Below are 12,230 nucleotides of genomic sequence, written 5' to 3' on the forward strand. Positions count from 1 at the left end.
TGAGATCTTCATAATCTGGACATGACAGGTGTGGGGTAGATCTAAGTGAACTCTCCTTTGTCATCCGTATCCAGGGTAACTGTGAGATCTTTATTACCTGGACATGACAGGTGGAGGGTAGTTCTCAGGTAACTCACCTGTGTCATGCACATCCAGGGTAACTCTGAGATCTTTATAACCTGGACATGGCATGTGACGGTTAGAGCTCAAGTAACTCACGTGTGTCATCCACATCTAGGGTAACTCTGAGATTTTCATAATCTGAACATGACAGGTGTAGGGTAGCTTTGAGATCTTTAAAACCTGGACATGACAGGTGTTGGGTAAATCTCCAGTAACTCACCCGTGTCATCCACAACCAGGATAGCTTTGAGATCTTCATTACCTAGACATGACAGGTGTGGGGCAGCTCTGAGATCTTCAGTACCTGGACATGACAGGTGTAGGGTAGATCTCAGGTTACTCACCTGTGTCATCTACATTCTTTGTAACTTTGAGATCTTTAAAACCTAGACATGGCAGGTGAAGGTTAGAGCTCAGGTAACTAACGTGTGTCAATCACATCCCGGGTAACTAACGTGTGTCATCCACATCCAGGGTAACTCTGAGATCTTCATAATCAGGACATGACAGGTGTAGGGTAGCTCTGAGATCTTTTTTACCTGGACAGGACAGGTGAAGGATAAAATTGAGATCTTTATTACCTGGACATAACAGGTTTGGAGTATATCTCAGGAAACTCACCTGTGTCATCCACATCCTGGGTAGCACTGAGGTCTTCATAATCTGGACGTGACAGGTGTGGGGTAGATCTAAGTGAACTCTCCTTTGTCATCAGTATCCAGGGTAACTGTGAGATCTTTATTACCTGGATCTTTATTACCTGGACATGACAAGTGGAGGGTAGTTCTGGAGGTGGAGGGTAATTCTACCCCTCACCTGTCCTGTCCAGGTAATAAAGATCTTGGAGTTATCCTGGGTGTGGATGACACAGGTGAGTCAAATGCCATGTCCAGGTTATAAAGATCTCAGAGTTACCCTGGATGTGGATGACACAGGTGAGTTACCTGAGAACTACCCTCCACCTGTCATGTCCAGGTAATAAAGATCTCACAGTTACCCTGGATACGGATGACAAAGGATAGTTCACTTAGATCTACCCCACACCTGTCATGTCCAGATTATGAGGATCTCAGAGCTACTGGACATAACAGGTTTGGGGTAGATCTTGAGTGATTCACTTGTGTCATCCACACCCAGGGTAGGTTTGAGATCTTCCTTACCTGGACATGACAGGTTTAGGGTAGATCTCAGGTAACTCACATGTGTTATCCACACACAGGGTAGCTTTGAGATCTTCCTTACCTGGACGTGACAGGTTTAGGGTAGATCTCAGGTAACTCACATGTGTCATCCACACACAGGGTAGCTTTGAGATCTTTCTTACCTGGACGTGACAGGTTTAGGGTAGATCTCAGGTAACTCACATGTGTTATCCACACACAGGATAGCTTTGAGATCTTCCTTACCTGGACGTGACAGGTTTAGGGTAGATATCAGGTAACTCACATGTGTCATCCACACACAGGATAACTTTGAGATCTTTCTTACCTGGACGTGACAGGTTTAGGGTAGATCTCAGGTAACTCACATGTGTCATCCACACACAGGATAACTTTGAGATCTTTCTTACCTGGACGTGACAGGTTTAGGGTAGATCTCAGGTAACTCACATGTGTTATCCACACACAGGATAGCTTTGAGATCTTCCTTACCTGGACATGACAGGTTTAGGGTAGATCTCAGGTAACTCACTTGTGTCATCCACACACAGGGTAGCTTTGAGATCTTCCTTACCTGGACGTGACAGGTTTAGGGTAGATATCAGGTAACTCACATGTGTCATCCACACACAGGATAACTTTGAGATCTTTCTTACCTGGACGTGACAGGTTTAGGGTAGATCTCAGGTAACTCACATGTGTCATCCACACACAGGGTAGCTTTGAGATCTTCCTTACCTGGACGTGACAGGTTTAGGGTAGATATCAGGTAACTCACATGTGTCATCCACACACAGGATAACTTTGAGATCTTTCTTACCTGGACGTGACAGGTTTAGGGTAGATCTCAGGTAACTCACATGTGTCATCCACACACAGGGTAGCTTTGAGATCTTCCTTACCTGGACGTGACAGGTTTAGGGTAGATCTCCGGTAACTCACATGTGTCATTCACACCCAGGATAGCTTTGAAATCTCCCTTACCTGGACGTGACAGGTTTAGGGTAGATCTCGAGGGATTCACCTGTGTCATTCACACCCAAGATAGCTTTGAAATCTTCCTTACCTGGACATGACAGCTGTAGGGTAGCTCTGAGATCTTTGTTACGTGGACATGACAGGTGTGGTGTAGATCTCTAGTGATTCACCTGTGTCTCACCCACACACAGGATAGCTCTGAGATCTTCCTTACCTGGACATGACAGCTGTAGGGTAGCTCTGAGATCTTTGTTACGTGGACATGACAGGTGTGGTGTAGATCTCTAGTGATTCACCTGTGTCTCACCCACACACAGGATAGCTCTGAGATCTTCCTTACCTGGACATGACAGCTGTAGGGTGGCTCTGAGATCTTTGTTACGTGGACATGACAGGTGTGGTGTAGATCTCTAGTGATTCACCTGTGTCTCACCCACACACAGGATAGCTCTGAGATCTTCCTTACCTGGACATGAGAGATGTTTGGTAGATCAAATGTAACTCACCTACGCTCTCCACACCCTGGGTAATTCTGAGATGTTGGGTTCTGTTTCCCTCGCTCTGTACAGGAAACTTCATCATTGCACTGTAAAATAACTAATTCATCTGTGGCAGTAAGTTGTGTGGCTATATGTTAGCATGTGGCCACCATATAGTCCATTTAATCATGAGCACATTGGGTATAGTACCTACTGATACACTGTTTATTGAAGTAGTCACTGACCATATTAGTCACATGTACATTGTTTAGAGTTTTGCCATTTTTTTTAGCCTGTTAAAGTTATGTAAAAGATATAAAACATTGACTGTGCTGTCAGTAAGGAGATCATACAACATGGTTCAAGTTTACCTCATGCAAATATAGAAATATACAAATGTGTGCTGTATTGTAAATAACCCTGACCTAGATGAAAACAAAAACTATTACATTGTAGTATTTGCCAGAACACCTAAATGCATATTTGTCTGTTGAAATATTTGTGTTGTTTTATATATAGATGTATATTAATATGAATAGCTGATATTTTACGAGTTGAAGAGATGTCAGTATTGGGGCTAGGAAACAACCACTACAAATTCAGAACATCACCATTGATCCTGTCTTGTAGGTCAACAGTCGTTTTCATAACTGTACACACACCGTGTGATGAACACATTCATTCAAACCAGGCTTTATTTTTTGTCTGTACCATCATCAGATGATTCAGTATTTACAATTCAGATTCCTGCATGAGTAGTTTGTGATACTGCACTGATCCTCAATTGTTAATTGGTACACGCATGTTACAGTAACAATGGTTGATTGAGTAATGACTTGTGGAAAATATTAGCCCTAGGCTAACCCCTGCCAGCCAGGCTAGCAGGAATACCCTAATTTTTCTCATTTTTGTTGTGCCCAAAGCAGAAGATTACACATTCCCAGCTTTTTGGAAAAGTATCGATATTAGTATGTTGTTCATTAGATGTTCTAACCATGTGAGAAAAAAAGAAACTAAATACTCCTGCTACATTTACATGTATATTTGCTAAAAGAGTAGGCCGGGTGTCTCAAAATTAGAAGAAATAGGGTAACTTATAGTGCTACTTCAGCCTGAAGAGAAGTTAGGCAGAAATATTAAAATGATATGAGGGCCCCCCTATGGAACAGAGCTAACACCACGGTTCAAAAAGATTTACGACAAATAACACTACTTAACACCTATAAATGAAGTCCACAAAAACAAAATCTTCAGCAGTTGCCATGAACTTGTTCTGATGTGACGTGATAATATTCCTTCTGTGATGATGGGTAGAGGTGAGGTTGAGTAAGGCAATTATGCTGGAATGACGTGCCCATTTGAAAGTACGACATCATTTGTGGCTGTACGTTTGTAATGGGTGATGCCAAGTGCTCTAGCATGACGTCGCATAAGGCAAAATTTAAAACAACAGAAAGCTTTTGTTTTGCTACTCTCTTCTGAAACTTGCCAGCAGGTTTAATATGTTGCAATTTTTTTCCAATTTAGGAAAGCAATCCTTGTTACTTAACCCTGCTTTTAAGACATACAGGCCTTGACACTGGAGTAGCTCTTTAAGGCTAAACCATGCCAGTTAGACTAGGAGAAGTATCTAGGTTAACCTGTACTGGTTAATGTAGAAGTAACTTAATGCTAACTTCTGGCAGTTAGACTTGGAGAAGTATCTAGGTTAACCTGTGCTGGCTAATCTAGAAGTAACTTAAGGCTAACCTCTGGCAGTTAGACTAGGAGAAGTATCTAGGTTAACCTGTGCTGGCTAATCTAGAAGTAATTTAAGGCTAACCTCTGGCAGTTAGACTAGGAGAAGTATCTAGGTTGACCTGTGCTGGCTAATCTAGAAGTAACTTAAGGCTAACCTCTAGCAGTTAGACTAGGAGAAGTATCTAGGTTAACCTGTGCTGGCTAATCTAGAAGTAACTTAAGGCTAACCTCTAGCAGTTAGACTAGGAGAAGTATCTAGGTTAACCTGTGCTGGCTAATCTAGGGGTAACTTAAGGCTAACCTCTGGCAGTTAGACTAGGAGAAGTATCTAGGTTAACCTGTGCTGGCTAATCTAGAAGTAACTTAAGGCTAACCTCTGGCAGTTAGACTAGGAGAAGTATCTAGGTTAACCTGTGCTAGCTAATCTAAAAGTAACGTAAGGCTAACCTCTGGCAGTTAGACTAGGAGAAGTATCTAGGTTAACCTGTGCTGGCTAATCTAGGAGAAGTAACTTAATGCTAACCTCTGGCAGTTGGGCCAGGAGAAGTAACTTAAAGATAATCCCTGCCAGCTAAGCTAGAAGAAGTAACTATACCAGTTATATGTAGACTAGGAGAAATATACTCATTATCACTGTTACTGTCATTATTTTTGTAATGTCCAAGTGATGTTAATCTTGATTTTCTCACCTGCACTGGTAATATATAGAACATGTATGAATACACATACATATGTTGAAGTATTCATGTCTGATGAAATTTCATTGAAAATCTGGTGTTTACTTGGTTTTGCAGAAATTTATGTACAAAAGATACTTGTTTTAAACATAACCTGTTTTAGGTGTTCACCTAAAAGTTTGTAAACATGAATGGTTTATGTACATGTACTTGTTTGTGTTAGCTTGGCAACTATCATGTAAATAACATGTTCACTGTGTTACTTTATAGGAATGGTTTGCTCTTGGCATACGTTGTGTGCATGTCCTCTAGGAACTTGTGCTCTATACCACAAAATACGGAACTATTGACGGAATGCACTGTGGAAATCCTATTTTTGTTGGCTTTAACACAGATGAAATTTTTTAAAATTTTGTTTATGCTTGTTTGTATTTTGTATAATTCATTTATGATGTTTATAAAATGTATGATGTTTATGTTTATATTGTTATGAATGCAAGTATGAAAAACTAGCTTTGGGTCTCAAGTCATGAATTTGTTAGCAATACATTATGTCAGTATACATGTACATCTACACAATTGTTTATGGTCAGTATGCAATTGGAGTATTTTAGTGTGCAATTCATTTAAAATCTACGGTAAGACGTATTGTCAAATATGGCAAGGTAAGAGAAAATGTGGGCTGTATGTACTAAGCTTTGGATCTAATATCCAATATTAGTTGCTACACTTCGCGGTCCCTTGCTGAAGCAGAGTTAGCATTTGATTGATAGGTTATTAGTAAGGAAAGACTCCAATTTTCAAGGGAGGTAAAAACATTACAAGGAGTATGATGTGTGGTAAATTTAAAGGCTGTGATTGACACAGATGAGGTTCAGATTGTGACAGAAACACCTCACTTTCTACTGTAATGATGTAGGCTACCCATTTGGCTGGCAGTGTGGCAATGTTGGCCTCACATCGAGGCCAACATATGTATGCCACATATATAAGCTGAACAAGACTACATGTACATTTGTGATTATTCCAACAGTGACACTGTTGACAGTGTTGTATATCACATGTGTGATTGTTCCACCACAGTCAAAAGTGTTGACAGTGTTGTATATCACATGTGTGATTATTCCACCACAGTCAGAAGTGTTGACAGTGTTGTATATCACACGTGTGATTATTCCACCACAGTCAAAAGTGTTGACAGTGTTGTATATAGCATGTGTGATTATTCCACCACAGTCAGAAGTGTTGACAGTGCTTTGTATCACACGTGTGATTGTTCCACCACAGTCAAAAGTGTTGACAGTGTTGTATATTGCATGTGTGATTATTCCACCACAGTCAGAAGTGTTGACAGTGTTGTATATCACACATGATTATTCCACCACAGTCAGAAGTGTTGACAATGTTGTATATCACATGTGTAATGGGTAAATGAGCATTGTTAAAGCCGTGTGTCAATCACAGGCATTTCTTCTGCCTTCAGGTGTGCAGAAGAAAAAATAACTCCATGTGTGCCATTTCATATTATTACACGCAAGACCCTCTCCCTCCCCCCTCCATGCCCCCTTACTTACAGGTTAATTAGCCAATGCTAATTAAGGCACATGTATTTGGGGATTAGTATGCCCTAAGCGGTTGTCTAAGCTGCATCAGTATGAACTTCAGTATTTCTGGTAAGGTTTAAATAATACAGGCATAATACACAACCCACCCAAATATGACTGAGCAGAGCTGTTATATTGTGTGTGACAGGGAGATAACTGGTGATTACAATACTATCTGTTTCTTATAAAACGTTACCACTTGTCTATGCTGTGTGATGGACTCGTAGCTAAGGGTGCATGCTGCAAGTCATTCAGGAATACAGGTATGCGCAGCTACAAAGTGCAATTATTGCTGTTTACTAGTTGCCTTTATTGTGTTACATTATTTTTATAAACTGGGACCAATACTTTTTCACTTCTGTACAATTATGCCTTTTTTTTTCTTTTTTTTTTGCCTGTGTTAACTACATGTAATGTGGTTTTAAATGCTTTATGAACTTTTCTTAGGAGTTTATGAATGAAATGTTATCACAGACTTTCGTTGTTCCTTGATAGTGAAAACAACACCACAGGTGTTGACATTTAAACAATTAGTATGAAAAGTCTAACTACCTAGCACCAACTGTGGTGTAATAGTATGTTTGGTAAATTAAACTGTTTTAGTGGTATGCTAATGACATGTGGGAATAAAGGCATAGTTTTAGGCCTAGGTATGATTGCTTCTTGCACATACAAGTCTATTAGGGAAACAGGAGCTCTGTTGCCATAGGAATACTCATGTAATTTTCTTTCTGCACTTTTGTGCATTTTTTCTAGTCTTGTTTTATTTATACTTTAATTGATATCCATAAGCATAATATTGTTATACATGTATGTGTATATATACACAATCATTATTTTGGGGTTTTTATCTCATTACAGGTACATTTACAGCTGCATGTACATGAATATCACTTCTCACATTTCAAAATTATTTTCTGGAGCTTTTGCCACTTAAGTGTATTAATGCAAGTATCAGTGTATAAATTATGTTTCATTTAATGGAGATCTTAAGGGAGACATATGTTTGTGGTAAGCTGAACACATTCGTTGTTCGTATTAGTTGAGGACTATTTTATCAAGATGTAGTTGTTAATGGTTTTAATACTAACACATATCACTGGTTTCAGATGACTTCACACAGCTAGTGCAGACTAGTTGTAGTTGTTGACACGTACAGAGGGGTCTACAGCTAGAGTAAGCGTGTGCAATTCACAGGATCCTAATGATGATTATATACTTACAATACAGCAGGGTCATGATAGTTTGGTAGAAATAAAGAATGTGAACCATTATTTGTTCCCGTAAGCTGGAAACAAAATTGATCAACTAAGCATATCTGATATGGGGAGAGAAGTGATTTATTTATACCCTACCATAAGCTGAATTTCCATGGTGGTCAACAAAAGATGGCATGAATCAAACAACAAAACATTAGTTGTTATTGTCTCTTAATTAGATCTCTAACAATTCATGAACACAAGAGTGACATGAACCCACCAGACTTATCAAGTCTCTTTGTAAATAAAGCAGCAGAAATCCTCCGCATGGTTTGGTCTCAGTACTTGTTACTGTATCCTGCTGTGACTTCACCTACATGTACATAACAGTAGTCACAGGTACAGGTCGATGGATTGAATGAAAGACTGGTTTCTGTTAAATGACACACTCAAGAATTTTTCCCTTATACAGTTGCAGCCAGTTTTATGAATGGAGGAACATGGAGGAACTGATAAACTTTCCCACCTATGATGGACCGTGATAGGGGAAGAGATAGGTCTATAAATATGCAGTGTGAGGCAGTTTTATGAATGGAGGAACTAATGATCTTTCCCAGGTATGATGAACTGTGATAGGGGAAGAGATAGGTCTATAAATATGCAGTGTGAGGCAGTTTTATGAATGGAGGAATTAATGATCTTTCCCAGGTATGATGAACTGTGATAGGGGAAGAGATAGGTCTATAAATATGCAGTGTGAGGCAGTTTTATGAATGGAGGAACTGATAAACTTTCCCAGGTATGATGGACCGTGATAGGGGAAGAGATAGGTCTATAAATATGCAGTGCGAGGCAGTTTTATGAATGGAGGAACTGATGATCTTTCCCAGGTATGATGAACCATGATGGGGAAGAGTTGGGTCTATAAATATGCTGTGCGAGGCAGTTTTATGAATGGAGGAACTAATGATCTTTCCATTGTATGATGAACCGTGATAGGGGAAGAGATGGGTCTATAAATATGCTGTGTGAGGCAGTTATACGAATGGAGGAACTAATGATCTTTCCCTTGTATGATGAACCGTGATAGGGGAAGAGATGGGTCTATAAATATGCTGTGCGAGGCAGTTATATGAATGGAGGAACATGGAGGAACTGATGAACTTTCCCAGGTATGATGGACCGTGATGGGGAAGAGATGGGTCTATAAATATGCTGTGCAAGGCAGTTTTATGGTCAGGGGAACATGGAGGAACTGATGAACTTTCCCAGGTATGATGAACCGTGATAGGGGAAGAGATAGGTCTATATATATGCTGTGCGAGACAGTTTTATGAATGGAGGAACTAATGATCTTTCTCTTGTATAATGAACCGTGGTAAGGGAAGAGATGGATCTATACATATGCTGTGCGAGACAGTTTTATGAATGGAGGAACTAATGATCTTTCCCTTGTATAATGAACCGTGATAGGGGAAGAGATGGGTCTATACATATGCTGTGCGAGACAGTTTTATGAATGGAGGAACTAATGATCTTTCCCTTGTATAATGAACCGTGATAGGGGAAGAGATGGGTCTATAAATATGCTGTGCAAGGCAGTTTTATGAATGGAGGAACTAATGATCTTTCCCTTGTATAATGAACCGTGATAGGGGAAGAGATGGGTCTATAAATATGCTGTGTGAGACAGTTTTATGATTGGAGGATCTAATGATCTTTCCCTTGTATGATGAACCATGATAGGGGGAAAATATGGGTCTATAAATATGCTGTGCAAGGCAGTTTTATGGTCGGGGGAACATGGAGGAACTGATGAACTTTCCCAGGTATGATGAACCGTGATGGGGAAGAGATGGGTCTGTACATATGCTGTGCGAGGCAGTTTTATGAATGGAGGAACTAATGATCTTTCCCTTGTATAATGAACCGTGATAGGGGAAGAGATGGGTCTATAAATATGCTGTGCGAGGCAGTTTTATGAATGGAGGAACTAATGATCTTTCCCTTGTATGATGAACCATGATAGGGGAAGAGATGGGTCTATAAATATGCTGTGCGAGGCAGTTTTATGGTCAGGGGAACATGAAGGAACTGATGAACTTTCCCAGGTATGATGAACCATGATAGAGGAAGAGATGGGTCTATAAATATGCTGTGCGAGGCAGTTTTATGAATGGAGGAACTAATGATCTTTCCCTTGTATGATGAACCATGATAGGGGAAGAGATGGGTCTATAAATATGCTGTGCGAGGCAGTTTTATGGTCAGGAGAACATGGAGGAACTGATGAACTTTCCCAGGTATGATGAACCATGATAGGGGAAGAGATGGGTCTATAAATATGCTGTGCAAGGCAGTTTTATGGTCAGGGGAACATGGAGGAACTGATGAACTTTCCCAGGTATGATGAACTGTGATGGGGAAGAGATGGGTCTATAAATATGCTGTGCAAGGCAGTTTTATGGTCAGGGGAACATGGAGGAACTGATGAACTTTCCCAGGTATGATGAACCGTGATAGGGGAAGAGATAGGTCTATAAATATGCAGTGCGAGGCAGTTTTATGAATGGAGGAACTAATGATCTTTCCCTTGTATAATGAACCATGATAGGGGAAGAGATGGGTCTATATATATGCTGTGCGAGACAGTTTTATGAATGGAGGAACTAATGATCTTTCCCTTGTATAATGAACCGTGATAAGGGAAGAGATGGATCTATACATATGCTGTGCGAGACAGTTTTATGAATGGAGGAACTAATGATCTTTCCCTTGTATAATGAACCGTGATAGGGGAAGAGATGGGTCTATACATATGCTGTGCGAGACAGTTTTATGAATGGAGGAACCAAAGATCTTTCCCTTGTATAATGAACTGTGATAGGGGAAGAGATGGGTCTATAAATATGCTGTGCAAGGCAGTTTTATGAATGGAGGAACTAATGATCTTTCCCTTGTATAATGAACCGTGATAGGGGAAGAGATGGGTCTATAAATATGCTGTGTGAGACAGTTTTATGAATGGAGGAACTAATGATCTTTCCCTTGTATAATGAACCGTGATAGGGGAAGAGATGGGTCTATAAATATGCTGTGCGAGGCAGTTTTATGAATGGAGGAACTAATGATCTTTCCCTTGTATGATGAACCATGATAGGGGAAGAGATGGGTCTATCAATATGCTGTGCGAGGCAGTTTTATGGTCAGGGGAACATGAAGGAACTGATGAACTTTCCCAGGTATGATGAACCGTGATGGGGAAGAGATGGGTCTGTACATATGCTGTGCGAGGCAGTTTTATGATTGGAGGATCTAATGATCTTTCCCTTGTATGATGAACCATGATAGGGGAAAATATGGGTCTATAAATATGCTGTGCAAGGCAGTTTTATGGTCGGGGGAACATGGAGGAACTGATGAACTTTCCCAGGTATGATGAACCGTGATGGGGAAGAGATGGGTCTGTACATATGCTGTGCGAGGCAGTTTTATGAATGGAGGAACTATTGATCTTTCCCTTGTATGATGAACCGTGATAGGGGAAGAGATGGGTCTATAAATATGCTGTGTGAGGCAGTTTTATGAATGGAGGAACTGATGAACTTTCCCAGGTATGATGAACCGTAATGGGGAAGAGATGGGTCTATAAATATGCTGTGCGAGGCAGTTTTATGAATGGAGGAACTAATGATCTTTCCCAGGTATGATGAACCGTGATAGGGGAAGAGATGGGTCTATAAATATGCTGTGCGAGGCAGTTTTATGAATGGAGGAACTAATGATCTTTCCCAGGTATGATGAACTGTGATAGGGGAAGAGATGGGTCTATACATATGCTGTGCGAGACAGTTTTATGAATGGAGGAACTGATGAACTTTCCCTTGTATGATGAACCGTGATAGGGGAAGAGATGGGTCTATAAATATGCTGTGCAAGGCAGTTTTATGAATGGAGGAATTAATGATCTTTCCCAGGTATGATGAACCATGATAGAGGAAGAGATGGGTCTATAAATATGCTGTGCGAGGCAGTTTTATGGTCAGGGGAACATGGAGGAACTGATGAACTTTCCCAGGTATGATGAACCGTGATGGGGGAAGAGATGGGTCTACAGTTTGAACCCATACGATAAGGTGGGTATGTATGGAGTCAGATACTGATTATGTATACTGAGCTATTTGATCTGAGCTGAACACCTTGCTCTAGAATGTTTTAGTTTTCATCAGCAGTGTGCCACCAGTCTTTGGCAAGTGACTAACTTTCCCTC

At 40.4% G+C, this 12,230-nt stretch overlaps 1 protein-coding gene across 1 annotated transcript in view; it reads left to right on the forward strand.

Moving 5' to 3' along the window:
* The first annotated feature begins 12,039 nt into the window (after window positions 1-12,039).
* The window catches only part of LOC135476622 (RAD50-interacting protein 1-like), a 32,926-nt gene continuing 32,735 nt past the window's right edge, over window positions 12,040-12,230 (forward strand). Inside the window, 1 exon segment of the mRNA XM_064756712.1 lies at window positions 12,040-12,096. The gene's annotated coding sequence lies outside the window, so the exon portion shown is untranslated.

This window comes from Liolophura sinensis, chromosome 1 (genome assembly GCF_032854445.1).
Source record: "Liolophura sinensis isolate JHLJ2023 chromosome 1, CUHK_Ljap_v2, whole genome shotgun sequence".
NCBI lineage: Eukaryota > Metazoa > Mollusca > Polyplacophora > Chitonida > Chitonidae > Liolophura > Liolophura sinensis.